The sequence below is a fragment of the Suricata suricatta genome, chromosome 10 (genome assembly GCF_006229205.1).
Source record: "Suricata suricatta isolate VVHF042 chromosome 10, meerkat_22Aug2017_6uvM2_HiC, whole genome shotgun sequence".
Taxonomy (NCBI): Eukaryota; Metazoa; Chordata; class Mammalia; order Carnivora; family Herpestidae; genus Suricata; species Suricata suricatta.
Genome location: NC_043709.1, coordinates 68,142,890 through 68,162,150, shown reverse-complemented (window position 1 = coordinate 68,162,150; position 19,261 = coordinate 68,142,890). Strand labels below are relative to the sequence as shown.

General features: G+C 37.5%; 1 protein-coding gene across 3 annotated transcripts in view; it reads right to left on the bottom strand.

The window, feature by feature from the left end:
- NELL2 (neural EGFL like 2) overlaps positions 1 to 19,261 on the bottom strand; it is a 326,766-nt gene that overhangs the window by 302,023 nt on the left and 5,482 nt on the right. The window lies entirely within an intron of this gene.

The window sequence follows — 19,261 nt, the reverse complement described above, 5'->3', positions numbered from 1 at the left end:
AGACTTATACAGAAATTAGAAGGTTAAGTAACAACTAGTTAATCACCTAATTTCACAGCTATCTGAAGTGGCAATCATTATATAGCAGCTTATCTATGATACATTCAAGATACATGATACAATTTATTACTTGCCCATAAGCTAAAACACAGCCTGCTTAATACCTTTCCTTAAATTCCACCTCTATACTACAATATACATTTTTATCAGATTCACTGAGCTGTACGCTTAGTGTCTGTGTTTTACACTATGTGTAAATTAGAATGTAAAAAATATTTTTAAAGATGAGCACGAATACAAGTCTACTCAATTTTAAAATCCAGTTCAGCATCTTAAACAAACCATTAATTTACTAGGAAGTCTTTATGTCTAGAGATCTGACTACAGCAAACCACTATTTCCCTTTTCTCCTATTGATGAAGAATGACACCTAGAAGGGAGTTTATCATTGTGCACAATTGATATAAAAGGAATCTAGTCTTTCAAATCACAATTGGTACCCATTCTGTTATTTCAATTCTGGCAAGCTGTAAACTGCCAGATAATTCCAACCTGTCCCTTACTGAATATGTTTGGACACACCCCTCTCACTCCCCTATATTTTTTATTCAAAATGGAAATAACGAGAGTTCCAAACCAAAGCCCTAAGAAAGTTTCCCAAATCTGGGGCAAGGCTCTGTTTTTCAATATAAACTAGGAAAAAAATTAATTTTTGATCATTTTAGAACTTGAGAGATTGTGATTAAATAATTTAGGCTCCAAATTTTATCTTAAAAAGCCAGCTGTCCTATTGTTGTATATGCCAAACAAAAGATGTTCCCCATCACAAATGAGTATACATTTATATAAAAAGGGATGGAGACATTAACTGTATAGCCTTTCCTAATCAAATATGCTTCCTGACTTAAGGTCCACCAAGCACAAGGAAGGTAACAGGAATGAGGGACAGTATTTAGAGCTGTGCTATTCAACGCAAGTATACATTGTGGCCTGCAGTGTGGCATTTAGTGGCCTAGATCAGTACACTAACCATGTGAAGCTTTTTAAATTTAAATTTAAGTTCATTTAAGTTATTAAATTTAATTAAAATGCTTAAATTCAGTTCCTCATTCATGCAGTCATATTGCAAGGGTTCAAGATGCACATGTGCCTATGGCTACCATCCTGGACATTTCCATCACATCGTTCTATTGGACAGCTCTGATTCAGAGAGCTGGGGACAGACAGCAGTTCTAAGGTAAAAGCTACATTTTAAATTCAATGGAAAATAAGTATTATGAAGCAAAGGAAACAACCCAGTGCCAAGGATTAGATTTGAAATGTTGTGAACCAGAGATTTTTCATAAACAAACACATACAAGATACATACAAACACATAACACAGCCCTCAGGCAAAAACTAAAAGTCAATCAGTTCTATTACCATATCTACTTCCGGGTCACATAGAGTCACTCCAAAGACCTTGTGGCAGAAGATGCCATGTGCCTCCATTTCCAGGAAAAGTCTTTAAGCCAAGATGTACTTTTTACTTTGACTGCCTCAGTTAATCTCTATGTCACGTATTTAATCCTGAAGGCTTTTAAAACTCAAGATTTTAGATTAGAAAATTACTCAAAGTTCCATGCTAAGGCAGTACTTACTTCTTCTGGACTTAAAAGATGCTAATACAATCAAAATGGACTTAGAACATTTACACCAATAGCACTAAATAACCATATGGACTAATGATTGGAGTGGATCCCTTGAAGTTACTGACTTGGCCATGTACATGGTTGAAGGCCATTTAAGAAATAACTTACAGACCAGATGTCTGTAAAAGTGCTCTCATAGCAGCTGTGGCTCATTATGCCAGTACATTTTTAGAGATTATTGACCCCCAAAGACCACAAAAGTTCCTCTGGAGCCACGGTAGTTAACGACGCATTTATCTTAAAGAAAAATCCCCGCATTGCCAGGCAGTCTGTGGTGTCAGCATCCACACGGACATCCTGTTCGTATGAAGATTCTTGATGCCACAGAAGGGCATGGCTTCTTTAGTGCCACTGTGGTCTAATCATATCAAACCCTGCTAAAAGAGTCCTCAGTTTACGGATGACTAACAATATTGATCAGCACAGCTCCTCTGGAACCATCATCATCTGTCATGTCAATATTGCTCCTACTGCAATCCACTGCGTTGTAAGTTGGTGCAATAGAAGAGTGGCCCATGTTCCAGGGAAAAAAAATCTAGGTTTTTTCTATGCTCCCCACTTTCAGACAGTACACCAAAGCATTATGACATTTTATTGTAAGGAACACAACCTATTTAAGATGATCGATGCTAAATCAGTCCTGAAACATATTTTTTCTAGGTTTTTTTTCCTCAGGCCAATAATTTTTAAGTTGTCCAAATGATCTTTCAATGACCATCTGACCTCTATGATAAGATACGACCTGCATGATACCTACAGATGTCACTGGGCCTTTTTCAAAAAGTTACACCACTTCCCACGATTAATCTATCCTGGTGTTCTGACATTTCACAAACAATGAGGTTCTGAAGCCAATACTGGCCACGGGTCTTCTGAAAGTGGCTTTTTAATCTCAGAATATTTTGTAGGAACATGAGAGAAGCTGGTTATCAGCAGGCAAAATTTCCTCCACATTATACAATGCCTGATATTAGAACTCAGAATGTTATATAACATTCTGTGCTTCAGACAGCTTCGAGGCTGACAGGCCAGGACACAAAAGGACCACAGGAATGGGTTAGGGACTCGGCCACACAGCCACCGCCATCACCTTATTACCACTGTCAGGGCAGTAATTCTCACCCCATGCCAGGCTCACTGATACAGTAAGGATTCAAACGTGAATCTTTATTCTTAGAAAGTTGGAGTATTAGATTATTGTCTTATTTATATGTATATTCTACTCCTACTAATCCTATCTGCCAAACTAAGGTTGTTCCTTAAGTATTATAATCATATATCCTACTACTATTTACTATTTAACTCCACTGAGACTAAGCCAGTAGATTTAACATAGTGGACTTATTTCTATTTTCTTATATGCAACAGGGATAATGTTTTATAAATTACTAATGAGCTTTTCTGAAGGCATTCACCTTAGCTAACTTAAGCATCCTTCTGCTGGAAGGAAGATTTTGGCTCAGTACAGAACAAACACAAATAAATAAACATACAAACAAAGAAACAAATAATCCCAAGTAATATTCAACTTCTGTAACTCAAAAATAGGATTTTGCAGAAAGACGATAGCCTTGCAAGCCTGCTACTCCCTCCAGCAAGGATTTTATAGATTCCTCAAGATCTTCCTTGTATATACCAAGAGCCAAGCTTGTTGAACGTGGCTCCCAGAGTTCCCTAGCAGTGTACTAAATATACTCTTCTCACCAATGACAGCAAAGGAGCAGAAGGGAGAAGCAAGAAGCTTTTTTAATAAAAAAATTAAAATTAAAATTAAAAAATATTCCTTAAGACTAGCGAGGTTTGCAAAGAAAATAAAAAGAGGAGTATAGAAGAAAGGTTTTCCTCTCTTGAGGCTTTGGCCTAGAGGGCGTGGCATTAACCAAGAGAGCGAAGGAGACCTCTTATCCACTCCCCTCTGAACAGGAGATGATGTTCTGGGGGACTGCCAGACCTCTGTCAGCTCCGAGGCCAGCTACGTCAAAGCCAACTCAGTAGTGCAGCGGGCTAAGAAGACAGGACGCACTGAGATTTACCCTTCCCAAGGACTGGTTGGGCATCTTGCCAAAGAGCATACCGGAGAAGCAATGAGGTGGTTTTATAGACAGAAATACAGAGGGGCCAACCACTCAGGCCAGGGTCAAAAGGGAGTTAGGCACACACCTCATGGGGCTATTATAGCACCAGTGAGACTAAAATAAGGTAGTCAGCCAGGTTCCGACCAACTGACAAGGAAGCCAACAGAGCAGTGGAGGGATGGACATAGGACATTCACAAGCACACACGTGCATGCATGTGTGCACATGCACACACACACACACCTCACAGATGGATGAACCAGAGGATGTGCCTCCCATAGATAAACTCATCATCATGGTAGAAAAAAAGCAGCAGGGGCAGACTATCTGAAAAACTGGTTTGTTTGTTTGTTTGTTTGCTTTTATCAACAGACTGATCACTCCTTCTCACCTGAAAGAGCTCGTGATTTAAGGAATGATCAAAGACAAAAATCATTCAATACCACTCTATTTCAAGAATTCCTTAAGCCAGGGGTCACGGCCCCCAACAGCCCACCAATCTCCAGAAATGAAATTTGAATCTGAATAGCTATAAGTCTCAACTTTTTCCATTTAGCCACTGACCTCTTATAATCTCATATGTAGTACAGTGAACTCATTTGTGTTATGTGCCTGAACCATGGAAGCAATAATTATGTGACAATCTGCTTTAAAATTTTAACATAATTTAGATCTGTTTCATTCTGCAGAATTTATATGTTGGGGAAAGGAACTCACAAATTAAGAGGTTTTTAAAATTTTAGAGGTTTGTAAAATTAGGTGGCTATAAGATTTCTTTGATGGAACACAAAATGCACCAATCATATAATAAATAAATGATAAATTTTTTATCAATGGATTTCATGAAAAGTAAATGGCTCTGTTCATCAAAGGGCTCTATTAAGAACATGAATAGATAAGCCACAAACTTCAGAGAATATATTCACAAAACATACATTAAATAATGATCTGTAGTCACAATATGCAAAGAAATCTTACAAAAACCAACAATAAAAGGGTGAAAACCCCATTTTTTAAATGGGCATGACAACTGAACAGTTGTTTTACAAAAAGAAAATAGTGGTCAGTGAATAGTATATAATAGTATCAGGAAAAAGCAAATTAAATACAAAATGAACTACCCCTTCACATGTACAAAAATGGCTAAAATCAAAGAAAACAGGGGTGCCTGGGTGGCTCAGCTGATTAAGCAGTCAACTCTTGGTTTCAGCCTAGGTCATGATCTCACAGTTTGTGAGTTCAAGCCTTGTGCTGGACTCTACACGGACAGCACTGAGCCTGCTTGGGATTTTTCTCTCTCTCCCTCTCTCTCTCCTCCGCCCTCACTCACACTCTCTCCCTCTCTCTCTCAAAATAAATAAATAAACATTTAAAAAGGCTACCAAAATCAAATGTTCATGAAAATGTGGCGCATTTCTACAGGAGTCCAGAATGATTCAAAATGGTACAATTACTCTGGAGAGCTGTTAGGCAGTTTCTTAGAAAGTTAAATATATCTACCCTGTAATTTCTTTCCTAAGTATTTACCCCAGGAGAAACAAAAGTTTATGTCCAAAAGAGACTGTACAAACAAATTTATGGCAGCCTTACTCAAAAAGCTAAAAACTAGAAACAACTCAAGTGCTTATCAATAGCAGTATATTCATACAATGAAATAATACTCAGCCACAGTGGTATATTCATAGAATGGAATAATACTCAGCCAAAGCAGTATAGTCAAACAATGGAATAATACTTAGCCTCAGTGGTATATTCATACAATGAGATAATACTCAGCCACAGTTGTATACTCCTATAATGGAATAATACTCAGCTACAAAAAGGAATGAATTACTGATGCACATGACATTGATAAATCTCAAAAACATTATGCTAAGTGAAAGAAGCCAGACACCAAGAAGTACATACTGCATGATTCTATTTAGATAAAACCCAAATACAGGCACTCAATCTAGCACATAAGAAATCATGTGGATGATGGGGTGAAAAATGTACCACAAAGGGACAGAAGAAACTTTCTGGGGAAATAGTAATGTTCTATGTCTTATTTTGGGTAGTGGTTACATGATTATCAAAATTTATCAAATACTCAAGATTTTTTTACGATTTATTTATACTTGAGAGAGAGTGTGTGTGCAAATGGTGAAGGGGCAAAGAAAGAGGAAGACACAGAATCTGAAGCAGGCTCCAGGCCAGGCTCTGAGCTGTCAGCACAGAGCCCAACACAGAGCTCAAACTCACAGGCCACGATATGATGACCTGAGCCAAAGTCAGACACTTAACCAACTGAGCCACCCAGGCGCCCCTCAAACACTAAAGATTTGAACATTCAGTTGCAAGTTAATTGTGTCAAAATGAAAATATTTATAATTAAAAAGTAGATGGACTTAATTCCATAAGGAATAATGATCATTTTTGAGAGGAAAAACTTCTAACTTAATGGTTCTGAAAAATATATATTATTTTTTCATGATTATAAAAGCATTGTAGGCATAAATAATTTCAAAAGTAGAAAAATGAATTAAATATAAGAAGTCTCTATATAAATGGAACAGTGTTAAGAGATGGAGTAAGAAGAATGTCTATTCTATGCACTGCTTGGTAATTTTTTAATGGTATCAGTACATTTTTTAAATATTTTGATTTGCTCTAAAGCTATAATAATGGTTTTGTAAATAAATCATTATTAAAGGTTATTTGTTATAATTTTAAAGATTACTTTTAGAGAGTAAGCCTTCATTTATTAAAGGGAGTATCAATACAAAATAATAATGTGCTTTATTCAGTAAAAAGTTAACATCGGAAGTATATACTAAAGCAACTGATACAGCTCATGGAATAAAGTAATTTTATAAAACTAGAGTTTCTCAGAGTTGTTGCAAAATTTACCAACTTGAAATCCAGGATAACAGCAATAAAATGAATAAATTATTTAAAATGATAGGGACTTGCAATAAAGCCCGTGCGACACTGTTAAATGGAGACTGTATGGACTCTACAAATCTTTGATGACAATAATGTAGATGTCAACAAAAGAGAACAGCCAAAGAGATCAGGAAGAATAAAGTGCTATTTAGGAGGAAAGTGGTGAATCCAAATGAAGAGATTAGATGAAAAGGAAAAATAGGATTTTGCTTTTGTGATTATTAGGAGAATGTGAGAGTCTATCTCACAGACAGTATACTTAAAATATCTCTATTGCATGTACACATTTATAAGACTATGACTGAAATTAAGCTAGAATGCTATCTATATCATACTAATCAAGTAATTCAGCAGTGCTTCCTTTTTTGTTCAAAGAATCAACAAGGGAGATCCTAAACAGTTATTGTTTATAACAGAAATACCTCAAGCGATCTGGTCAGCACACTACTGACCTGGAAATAATAAACAACATCTGATTGGGTCAGTCTTCCAAACTCACCCATTCACCACCACCCATCACTGTAAATCAAGGGGAGGAAAGAATTCACACTCATAAATAAGTATTAATGGTAAACTTCAAGAAGAAATTGGTAAGAGATTTGGTAAAATCATTGCTATGCATTTTCTTTCAGAATAATAGTGAAAAATTCAGTGGAATAAAACTTCAGACAAGTCCAAATCTGTATTCTTTGCTAATGATGTCAATAACAAGATGTGTATATTACAAAAAAAGAATAACCAACTAATAACCAACCACTGTTAGTACATGGTAATATTAAACACAATGATATCGATGAAGTCAAATATTATTGTTTCAATCTTTTTTAGCATCCTGCTTATGATTTTGCTGTCATCTTTTTTTTTAATGTTTAATTTTGAGAGAGAGTGTGTGTCCATGAGGGAGGAGCAGAGAAGGAAGGGAACAGAAGATCCAAAGCAGGCCTTGCACTGACCACAGAGAGCCCAATGCGGAGCTCAAACTCATGAACCACGAGATCATGACCTAAGCCGAAGTCGGACGCTCAACTGACTAAACCACCCAGGCACTCCTTGGCTGTCATTTTCACTTTTTACCAGTAATTTTTTTTTTACAGCTATAGCTACAGATAAAATTAAACTATAGCTCCAAAGATAATAGTGCTTTCGAAATCAAAACGCAAAAATGCTTAACGAGTCTATCTGGAGGAGGGAATAGTGACTGATTAACATTTATTATAAGCCCATCTCTCCTAGAGAGGGATGATGCACCATGTGCAAAATGGCCTATTTCAGTTTCAAATGTTAGCATCAATCTGTGCCAGAGAGACCCAGTTCCAGAGCCAGCAGTACCCAGGTCCTTTCATGCATCACATCCTGACAGCTGAATCTGTCCTGCGGAGTCTCATGCCATATCTTGTTCTTCCTCAGTATCTGCAATGCCACAAGGACAGATTTCACCCTTGAAAAACTTTTGATCTTTTGTTTGGAGGTACATTCTCTACTACTTTAATTAAAAACAATCTCTCTGCAGTGAGAACTTAAAACATTTCTTTCACACTTCCCCTCTGATATTTGTATAGATTTATCTTGAGTACTTCGCATTGAATCCACTAAAATATAAATGTGTTCACTGTGTACTAGTCATCAATATCAACAGAGCATTTGATTTCCTCTTTTTTTTAATAGAGAGCCTTTTACATGAAACACTCTATTTCAATTTAATGATTTGATATTTCCCTTCTGTGCAGTCATATATCAACATACAAGACTGAAAAAAAAGTTAACATTATTTTTTCCTTACCAACTTCTTCTATTAAGATAGTGTGGGAAGAAAATGAATTCTCCAATATCTCTCAGTAGTACACATTTGTTGCATGGTTATATAATAATTTCAGAAAGAGTAAAATGAGGTAGCTCTGCATTTGTTCCTCTAGTCTATATTTTCCCATGAGAGAAAAGCTTTGTTACACACAGATGGCTACAATTTAAACATTCCCTCCAGTTTCTTCATAAGGCAGCTAGGATAATATTTACTTAAAACGCTGCTTTTTCTTGTCTGATGCCTGTGTAATTAACATCAGTCCTGTGAAGTTTTAGATATAAGACTGAGCCTGCAAGTTTCTACAGCCTATCTGGCTTTTTCCCAACTTCGCCCTCTGACTTTACTAATTTGCTGACCAAAATAAGAAAAAGTAATCATCCATTAAATAGGTGCGTCCTTCCCCATTCGACAGTTTCCTGCTTGGTCAATGATTCACAGAGTGAACACTCATTTTTTTTCCATTCGTCTCTGAAACATGTTCTAATTTGGAAGTGTGTTATCAAAGAACAATTTAAATTACACTATTTTCACTGTAAATGCAACCAATTATTAAAAATTGGACCCACAGCAGCAAAGGGATGAAAATCTACTATGAGACGCTTAGTTGTAGAGAGGCATTTATGATAAGAATAATGAAATTTTTATAGCGACTTTTTAAAACATTGACCTCTGCATAGAGTCTTAGTGTCTTCAAGGTGAGTGGCAATGCATCCACATGCCTTCTGTGTTCTTTTCTTTCCCTCTACAGGGCCGACTTCTTGCAAATTCCCATCCTGCAACTTACCACTACAGCTCAAGTTCTTAAGCTCAATTCATTTAAACTTTAAACAATTCTCTACTTCAACTCATAACAAAATAGTCTTATTAAAACACTGTCCTGCCTCTTCAGGATTAGTGTTTATTACAGAAATCAGGAAGAATCTGGTAAAGGATATGGGAAACGGCGACCCAGATTTGAGTTAGAAATGTTATAAAAAGTCTAATTAAAGTGAGCTCCAATTTCTGACCTTTGAATTTTAAATTAAAGGATGTGGTAAAGTCATTTGTGTGTTTTCTTTCCGAATAATAATGAAACATTAAGCGTACTAAAACCCCACATAAGCCCAAGTTTGGATTCTTTGGACTCAAATTTGGATTCAACAATCCTTTCTTTCAGATATTTTAAAGCATTTCTTCCCTTTATTTGTATATAACATTTCTTTTTCTATCATGAAAAGTCTATTTTCATTTGAAAGACAAAAACATAAAGCCTAGAGTCAACAATATTTCTCTAAGATGCCTGAATTAAATTATCCATTAAGCATCCTATATAAATTCACTCTGAACATCAGGGGATGGAAAGTATTAACAAAAGCAATAACACTAATACTTACATTTCAACAGAACTTTTGAAACTCAGCCTCTGAAGGAAGAACAAACATATGAATGATAGTATCATAAAATAAGCTGTCTCTCTGGAGTGCTCAGACACTTTAAATGAATCTATATTTATAGTATAATTAGCAATTTGATGAAATATAGTAAGGATACAGCAAACCACATCAGTGAACAAGATGTTCTCCTACAAAGTCGACAGGTTCCACATTCAGGTCCTAAGAGCACTGCATCTCATTGGTAGCACAGAACAAACCATTTTTATATACCTTTTTTATTTTCTTTTTAACGACCTGTCAGTCTCCAGGAAGAGCTCTGCTCATTTACAAGTATATGTCAACACATACGACTCACAGTGAGGACGTTCAGCTACCAATTACTGCTGGAAATTTAAATACATTCTAAAAATATAGGTTATGTTCTGCTCTGACATACTTAATCCATTTGGCACTTTTTCTGGGACATTTAATGGTCCATCAGTACAATATGTTAGACTGTAAGAACACAGAATTAGACAGTGCTTGCCTAGGGGACCCTCTACTTAGACAAGCAAAATAGATTAAATATTAACACACCAGTGTATGGAAGAAATAAAGTGGATCAGTCCCATTAAGAATGAATAGTTATAAAACAGATACACATACACATATTGACAAAATAGATATGCAGTAGTTAATGACAGGCTATCTCTCAGGAGCAAACTTCAGTAAGAGTAGCGGAACGATCCAAGATCCTTTGTAAAAGGTAACTGTTCTGATGAGAACGTTAAGGATTATCAGATAGATTAAAAAAAAGACATTCTGGACATCAGAGGTTACAGTAAAATGAACAGTTCATTAAAAGGGAAAAGAGAATAATTTAATTTCAGTTGGAACTAAAGTAACTTTGAAAAGGATCTCGTCTAATCCTCACCGCCACCCCACTGGAACCTTTTTCCTGAAATAGGTGATTTGATCTCTCTTTGAATATTATTAGAAGTATGTTTATTGAATGGAATAAGTGGATGGATGCATGATTTTAATGACTGAAACACATGATTTTAATTTTAATAATATATCTATTTGATCACTATATCCAGAAATATTATTTCAACATATAATCAATATAAAATACTGATATTTTACATTCTTTTTTATATTGTCTTAAAACCCTGTATGGACTTTTATACTTGCATTGCATCTCAGTTTGCACTAGGCACATTTCAAGTACTCTGTAGCTACACAGGGCTAGTAGCTACTGTATTTATAGGACGGCTCAGTTCTAGAAAACAGTTCACAAACTTGGCTGAACCACAAAATCATGGAAATTTTTTCTAAATATAGATTCCTAGGGGGCACCTGGGTGGCTCAGTCGGTTAAGCGTCTGACTTCAGCTCAGGTTATGATCTCACAGTTTGTGGGTTTGAGCCCTGTGTCAGGCTCTGTGCTGACAGCTAGCTCAAAGCCTGGAGCTTGTTTCAGATTCTGTCTCCTCTCTCTGCCTCTCCCTTCTTCACACTCTGTCTCTGTCTCAAAAATAAATAAACATTATTTAAACATTTTTAATAAATATAAATAAAATAAAATAAAATATAGATTCCCAGGATTCACCCCCAGAGATATGGATTTAGCTAGTTTAGGAAGGCCAGGGAGTTAGCTGTAACAAGGCAGTCAATAAACCATTGATTATCAGGCTGACGTTTGGGAATCACTGCTCTAGAACAACACAAAATAAATCTAAGTCCTCTTCTACATGACTATAATTTCAATATGTAAAAATGTAAAAAAAAAAAAAAAAAGTCACATCCCCACTATCTGTTATTCTCCAGACTAAAATTCCAAATTCCAAGCTCTTTCAACCATTCCTCATCTGACATGGTTTCCAAACCTTTCAACTCCCTGGTGGCTTTCCTCTGAATGTACTCCAGTGTGGTGAATTTGCAGTAGTGAGAAGTACTACAGCATAGATAATCCAAATGAATCCTTATTTGCCTTTGAAATGTTTCTCAATATACTTTCTTATAAATATGAGCATCTCTGCTCAATGCTGAATCCACAATACTTCAGACTCAGATTGTAAACTCTTGCTGGCAACAAGCATAGGGATGTCCAGGTTCCTCAACATGTCTACATTTCTTCTGCACCATACTCTATCTGGGAATGCAGGAGAGACCTCTCAGAATTATTCAGAGCACTAAGTTAAGCACAACTATCGTTTTTCCATCCCTCTCAACCTTCTTACCTTTTCCCACGACTAAAGAAGAAAGTAGTAGGTGTTTTGACTCAGAAGAAGAGCTCTTTAGCCTTTTTTAAAGTTACTTAAATATAAAAAATAATGATGTCACCCCCCAAAAAATCAGATTTGTAATGAATAATTGGACTCAATTCAATGCCACAAATATTCACTCATCGATATTAGCCCAAACACTTATATGTGCCATCATGATAGTCAGGACACTACAAGAAGAAACAAGCCTTAAAGAGATCACAAACTAGTCAGCAAAATAAGTATATCCATGGGACAAATTTTTATAGAATTTTACTGTATGTTAGAGACTTGGGTTACATATCAGTGAATAAAGCATCCCGAAATCCCTGTTTTTATGAAGCTTACTTTCTAGCAGGGGAGACAGATGATAAACAAATGATAGCAAATGATATATAAGTGTATTCTATAACATGTTAGATGATAAATGCTACAGACATTAACAAATCAGAGTAAGGAGTATCAGGAGAACTTGTGAGGTATAGGACTAACTGAAATTTTACTCAGTGGTGAGAGTAGGCCTTATTTAAAATTTTGATATTTGAGAAAACATTTGAAGGACAGAGGAAAACATGCAGATATATGGGGCAGGAGAATGCCAGGCAAACAGCCAGTGCAAAGACCCTGAGACAGAAGAGTAAGTGGCCTGTTTGGAGCAGCAAGGAAGCCAGTAGAGTTAAAGCAAAGTGGGCAAAGTGACGGATGAACTGATTAGGCCAGAAAAAGTAATGCGGTGGTGAAACTGTTCATGCAGGTCTTTGTAGGATATAATAAGAACTTTATCTTTTGAGTGAAATGAAGAACCACTGAATGGGACAAACCAGTAACAATGTATGCATTGCATTTTTAAAAGATTGCTCTGGGAGCACCTGAGTGGTTCAGTGAGTTAAGTGCCCAACTCTTGATTTCAGCTCAGGTCATGCTCTCACAGTTCCTGAGTACAGAGCCTGCTTGGGATTCTCTCTCCTCTCTCTCTGCACCACCCTCCTTCACAAAATAAATAAATAAACATTTAAAAAATAAATTAAAATAATAAAGATCACTCTGTGGGGAACAGCCTACAGAGGAGCATGAGTATAAGCAGGAAGACCACGTCAGAGGCTACTGCAGCAATTCAGTCAATAGTGGTGGCTTGGATCAGGAAAGTAGTAGCCACAAAAAGAAAACTGGTCAGATTTTTTTAATGTACAAAAAAAGCTTTAATAAAGTACTACAGTGAGATGGTTGTTTTAATAGAAGATGCTAAGAGAACACAGAGGAAGAAACAATAATTCCACCAAAGGAAGGATTTATAGCCAAAGTGACAGCTTAGCTGAGTCCTAATATGTAAAAGGAAAAAAAAAAAAAATCAGGAAGAACCAGAGAAGGAACTGGCATAGAATTGTTGGTGGCCAGAAGAAACATAAGGCATGACCATTTCCCTAGGGATCTTAGAGTCTTACTAGGGAAACAATACAGTAAGTTCCTCAAGATCAGAGTCTCAAGGGACCACTGGGGTAAAAATTTGACCCAGGGACTCTGGACTACAGAAATAAGCACTATATGCCAGCAAGATAGTCAAGAGAAGAAGCCAAAGAAGTAGCAGGAAATGTAAGAAAAGTAACCCCAAATCACAGAGGATCCACAAGACCACCCCAACAGTTCTGTCAACATTAACACTGGCCCCTACACTACCATTCAAGACTCCTGAAATATTATCCTCCACCATCAGTTCCCACCTTGCCAAGGAAAGCCAAGCTTACCCTACCAGAGCCAAGTAATACCATCATGTCATTTGTTTCTCAGAACTACTAACACTTCTCACAACCCAACACTAAGCTAAACTTTCAATATGCCTACAAAGTAGTGTGTGTTTGTGTGCCTACAGAGGAGCTATGCTATGAATCTTCTTTTGTGGATTTTCTCTGTGGTCCCCCCACTTCTGAACAGTGGTGCAACAGGGCAAATTATATTCCTTCCTCTCCAAATCTGCCATGTGTTCTCATTCCTCTCCACCTACATCTGCATATTCTCTTCCACTCATAGAGCCAAGTCAGCAAAAACAGAACAGAGGATGCTTCAGGGCCAGTTTCTCCCCCACTCCAGTTTACCTTCATGCGTCTTCTCTGTCTCATATGAAAATCACCTCACCTTAGCTCCCTCACAAAATCCACCAGTACTACCTGGAAGCCCCTAAAATAATCCAAGGAGCATGGTTTGCCACTAAGCTAGTTCTAAAATCAAAAACATATTTAACATACATTTAACATTTGGTAAATGTCAGGTAGTTTCATCCATATAATCTATCTACACATCAACTCTAAGAAATAATGCTGTTTTTATCTCAGAGATTAGTTAAAGAACAAGATCAAGGTCACACAGCTAGTGAACAAAGGATTCAAACACAACATGTCCAGCTCTGGAGTCCATGGACCCAACAACTACTACTGCATCTCACTATGAATTTACAATTCCTTCCACCATTTCTTCCCAATGTCCAGACCTTCAGAGTGTGACCTTTCAGAGCAGTGGCCTGCTGTCTCATTCTAAATCTTCCCTTTGTAGGGAAAGATATGTGGTTGCCTGGGCTCCCCATCCCTTCCCCAGAACGAAGAATGTCAGCAGAGCACTATTAAGAACAACTCGGTAAACAGTTGTCCGAGTGCCCAGGGGCTGGCAGCAGGCCGAACGGGAATGGGAAGAGTCACGCTCCGCTTTTCTTCCCACCAGCTCTCTCCCTGGTTCTTTTTAATTACAGTGGCCCATATCTGAGTTTCGACAAATGAGTTTACATAGTGAAACAAAAGTCATCATAACAAAAATATCCACTAATAAAGTGTTTGCTTATAAAATGAGTTTGCACATACATCTACCGCTTCAATGTTGATTCTAACTGAAACCTAGCTAGCAAAAGATGAAAATTTTCACAGAGTGGATAAAAACCCATGTAAGAAAAATGCTCTAATGACACACAAAGGCACTAATTTCTGGTGGTCTGACACTGGTAGATAAATTTTTAAAATAAAAGTAAAAATTTTACCATTATGACAAATAACAAAAGATAATGGTTTTGCATTAAAAGGGTAAAGAGAGAGTCCTCACATGTTTTTGCAAAAACAAATACACACACACACACAAACCCACTTGATTTTGCTCTATTTGCTCTATTTTTTCTTATAATTATTTACTCATAGTCAAATGATTACATCCATTTTGTCATATATACACTGACATATAATTTTCATAGTTTTTAGCTTCATTCTTTTTTTAAATTTTTAATGTTTATTTTTGAGAGAGACACAGCATGAGCAGTGGAGGGGTAGAGAGAGAGGGAGACACAGAATCCGAAGCAGACTCCAGGCTCTGAGCTGTCAGCCCAGAGCCTGACACCAGGCTCAAACTCACAAACTGTGAGATCTGAGATCATGACCTGAGCCAAAGTCTGACACTTAACCAACTCGGCCACTCCAGCACCCCAGAAACTACTTTAAACCACAATGTTAGACTGCTCCCCAGTCTAACATAACTTTAACTGGCTAATTCAAGTTTTCAACAACCCTACAAACATACTCTCATGCATAGTAGAGAGAGGGCTCAAAAGAAAGTTTAATTTCAGTTACAAAACAAATGGATGCTAATGTTTAACATAGATATTACTTTCCTATGGTTGCTGTAACATATCACTTTAATGGCTGAATCAACGCAAATTTATTATCTCACAGTTCTGGAGGTCGGAAGTCCAAAACAAATTTCACTAGGCTAAAATCAAAGTGTTTGCAGGGCTGTGTTTCTCCTAGAGGTTCTAAAAGAAAAATCCCTTTTTTTTCTTTTTATAGCTTCTAGGAGCTTCCCACATTCCTTGGCTCACAACCACCTTACAACTTCAAAATCAGCAGTGACCAATCAAGTCTTTCTCACAGTGCATCACACTGACACAGACACTTCTACCTCCCTCTTCCATAGTTAAGGTGTCCTTACGATTACACGGACCTACTCAGACATCCAGGATAATCTCCATATTTGATGTCACCTGATTAGCAACCTTAACTACTTCTTTTTTTAAATGTTTATTTATTTTGAGAGAGAGCGCAAATGTACATGAGCTGAGGAGGGGCAGCGAGAGAAAGGCAGACAGAGAGAGAATCCCAAGCAGACAGCATAGAGACCAACTTGGCTCAAACCCATGAACTGGGAGATCATGACCTGAGCTGAAATAGGCAGACGCTTAACCAGCTGAGCCACCTGGATGCCCTAGGAACCTTAATTGCTTCTGCAACCTTAATCCCCACCCCTTGCCAAGTAACATAATACATTTACAGATTCTGAGGGTTTAGTATGTAAATGTTTGGGAGATCATTAGTTATTCAGCCTACCATAGCCTGTCTTTCACACCCAAAGATTCACATCCATCCCACATGCAAAATACATTCCCTCTATCCAAAAGTCCCTGAAGTTTCAACTCAGTAGAATATCAACTCACAGCTTAAATCTGGTCTAAATCTTATCAATTCAAAAACCCCAAATGTCAACACCTAAATCAGGTACAAATGAGACCTTGGGCACCATCCATCCTGAGGCACAGTTCCTCTCCATCTGTGAACCTGTCAAACTCAAGAAACATGATGTCTGCTCCTCAAAATACAATGGTGCAATACACATGGGATAATTCCAGACATTTCATTCAAAAAGAAAGAAAATAGATGTTTAAAAATTAGACATCAGACTCCTGCAACTTTGAAATCCAGCGAGGCAGATTATAGTTGATTTCAAAGCCTGAGACTAATCCTCTGTGGTCCTTGGCTCCACCCTCTAGGATCTCAGCTGTGCCTTCTGGTTTCTCAGGTCTACCCTCTTAGTCAACCTTATTTTTTCACAACAGGTGGTTCTTGTTTGCAGCTGAGTAGATTAATCAGCCTGTTGCTTGTTTGTAGACTTTTAGGGATCCAACAACGTTCTTTTACTGCATCCTCACTTCCCTTTTCAGACCCAGCCAGTTGCAATTTTGCTGGTATAATATTCTCAAGAACCACATACGTCCCTGTATGTGTCATGGTAATTTACTCCATTAGACAACAGGCTCCTCCACAGATATTTCTTGGCTAAATTTATCTCTATAACTGGCTTCTGCTGAGATGTTTGAGGGAATCCATGAGTTACATGTTCAGTTTCTTCAAAGAGCTTGCTATGTGACTGAATACTCTGACCTTACTTCTGAGACCCTAGCAAAAGGTTTTCCAGCCACACCATCAGCTTTCTCTCCAGAGCAGGCATTCCTGACGGTAAATCTCCTCACGTTAGCATCATTTGCAGCCTGAGAGGCTGAGAATTTCTCAAATATCAAGTTCTGGTATCATTTTGCTTAATAGTTCTTCCCTCAATCTGTCTCTCCTCTCACTTTTCACTAGAAGAAACAGTAGAAAAAAGCCAGGCTGCACCTTCAACACTATGCACATAAATCACCTCAGCTAAACACCTAAGTTCATATTTACAAGCTTTGCTTTGCACATAACTGCAGGACACAATTCAGCTAAGCTTTCTGCCACCATATAACAAGGGTCCACTTTCCTCCGGTTTGCAATAGCCACGTCCCTGGTTTCGATCTAAGCTCTTAGGGGCAGTGCCTTTAATGTCCACTTAACCAACAGTTCATGGCAATTTAGGAATTCTCTAGGGTTTTCTCTACCACACTCTTCACTTTCCTCTGAATCCTCCCTAGTTAAATTGTCATTGCCATATTTTTCCTAATAGTCCATTCAAGGCAATCTAAGCTTTTTCTAGAATACACTTCAAAATTCTTCCCGTCTATGCCCATTTCCCAATTGCAAAGCTGCTTCCATGTTTTTAAGTAGTCCTTACAGCAGTCCCCACGCCCATATATCAAATTCTGTATTCGTGTCCTATTGCTGCTAGAAAAAATCACCATAAGCTTAGTGGCTTAAGTCAGCACAATTTATTATCTCACAGTTCTGAAGGTCAGAAATGAGCTAAAATCAGTGCTGGACACTGTAAGGGAAAATCCGTTTTCTTGCCTTTTTCACCTTCTAAGGACTGTCCACACTCCTTGGCTTGTAGCCTGCTTTTATCTTCAAGGCCAGCAATGGCAGGTCAGTCCTTTTCTCACTGCATCACTGCCACTGACTCTTCCATCTCCCTCCTCTGGATCTAAAGGATCTTTGAGATTACCCATAGAATCTAGAATAGTTTTCTTATCTTAAGGTCAGTTGATTAGCAACCTTAACTCTACATACAATCTTAATTTCTCCTTCACATGAAACAAAGCATAGTCTCAGGTTCCTAGTATTAGGACAGGAACATCTTTGAGGCACCATTATTCTGCCTACCACAATATATCTTTATGTAATGATAAATTTTCAACTCTCCTATAAGAATATGGTCTACCCTGTAATCTGGTCTCTGCTCTCTTCATTTGCAGTCATTTCATATCACAATCATATGCTTCCACTACTCTGAATTTCTTCCATTTTTTCAAATACACAATGCTCATTCCAGGCTTGGGATCTTTGTTCATGCTGTTTGCTTTGTCTCTGTGATTCTCCCTCTCTGAATCCTCACAGCCCCTCTTCTACAGACTAACTATCCTTCAGTCACAGCTTAAATGACTCTTCTTCAAAGATAGTCTTCATGATCTTGTGACTTCCTAGAGTATGGATTCCCATTGCACTATTAGTTCTTCTTCATAGCATTTACCATAACAGTGATTAAATTATTATCTATGTAATTGTTTGTTTAGTGACTATCTTTAAGATACTCTGAAAATAGGGACACCTGGGTGGCTCAATTGGTTAAGTGTCTGACTTTGGCTCAGGTCATGATCTAGCAGTTCGTGAGTTCAAGCGCAGGTCAGGCTCTGGGCTGACAGCTCAGAGCCTGGAGCCTGCTTCAGATTCTGTGTCTCCCTCTCTCTCTGCCCCTCCCCTGCTCATGCTCTGTCTCTCGAAAATAAATAAATGTTAAAAAAAAAAAAAAAAGATACTCTGAAAGTAAAGTTCTAACTTATTCCTTTGCTTTATGCCTAACACCTAGAAGAAAACAATTACACAACAAAACTTTACTGAAATGAATGAACATATCTCCTTTAATCCTCCTAACAACATTAATTTTATAATTGAGGGGGCTGAAGTGCAGAAAAATTGGGTAACTTCACCATAATA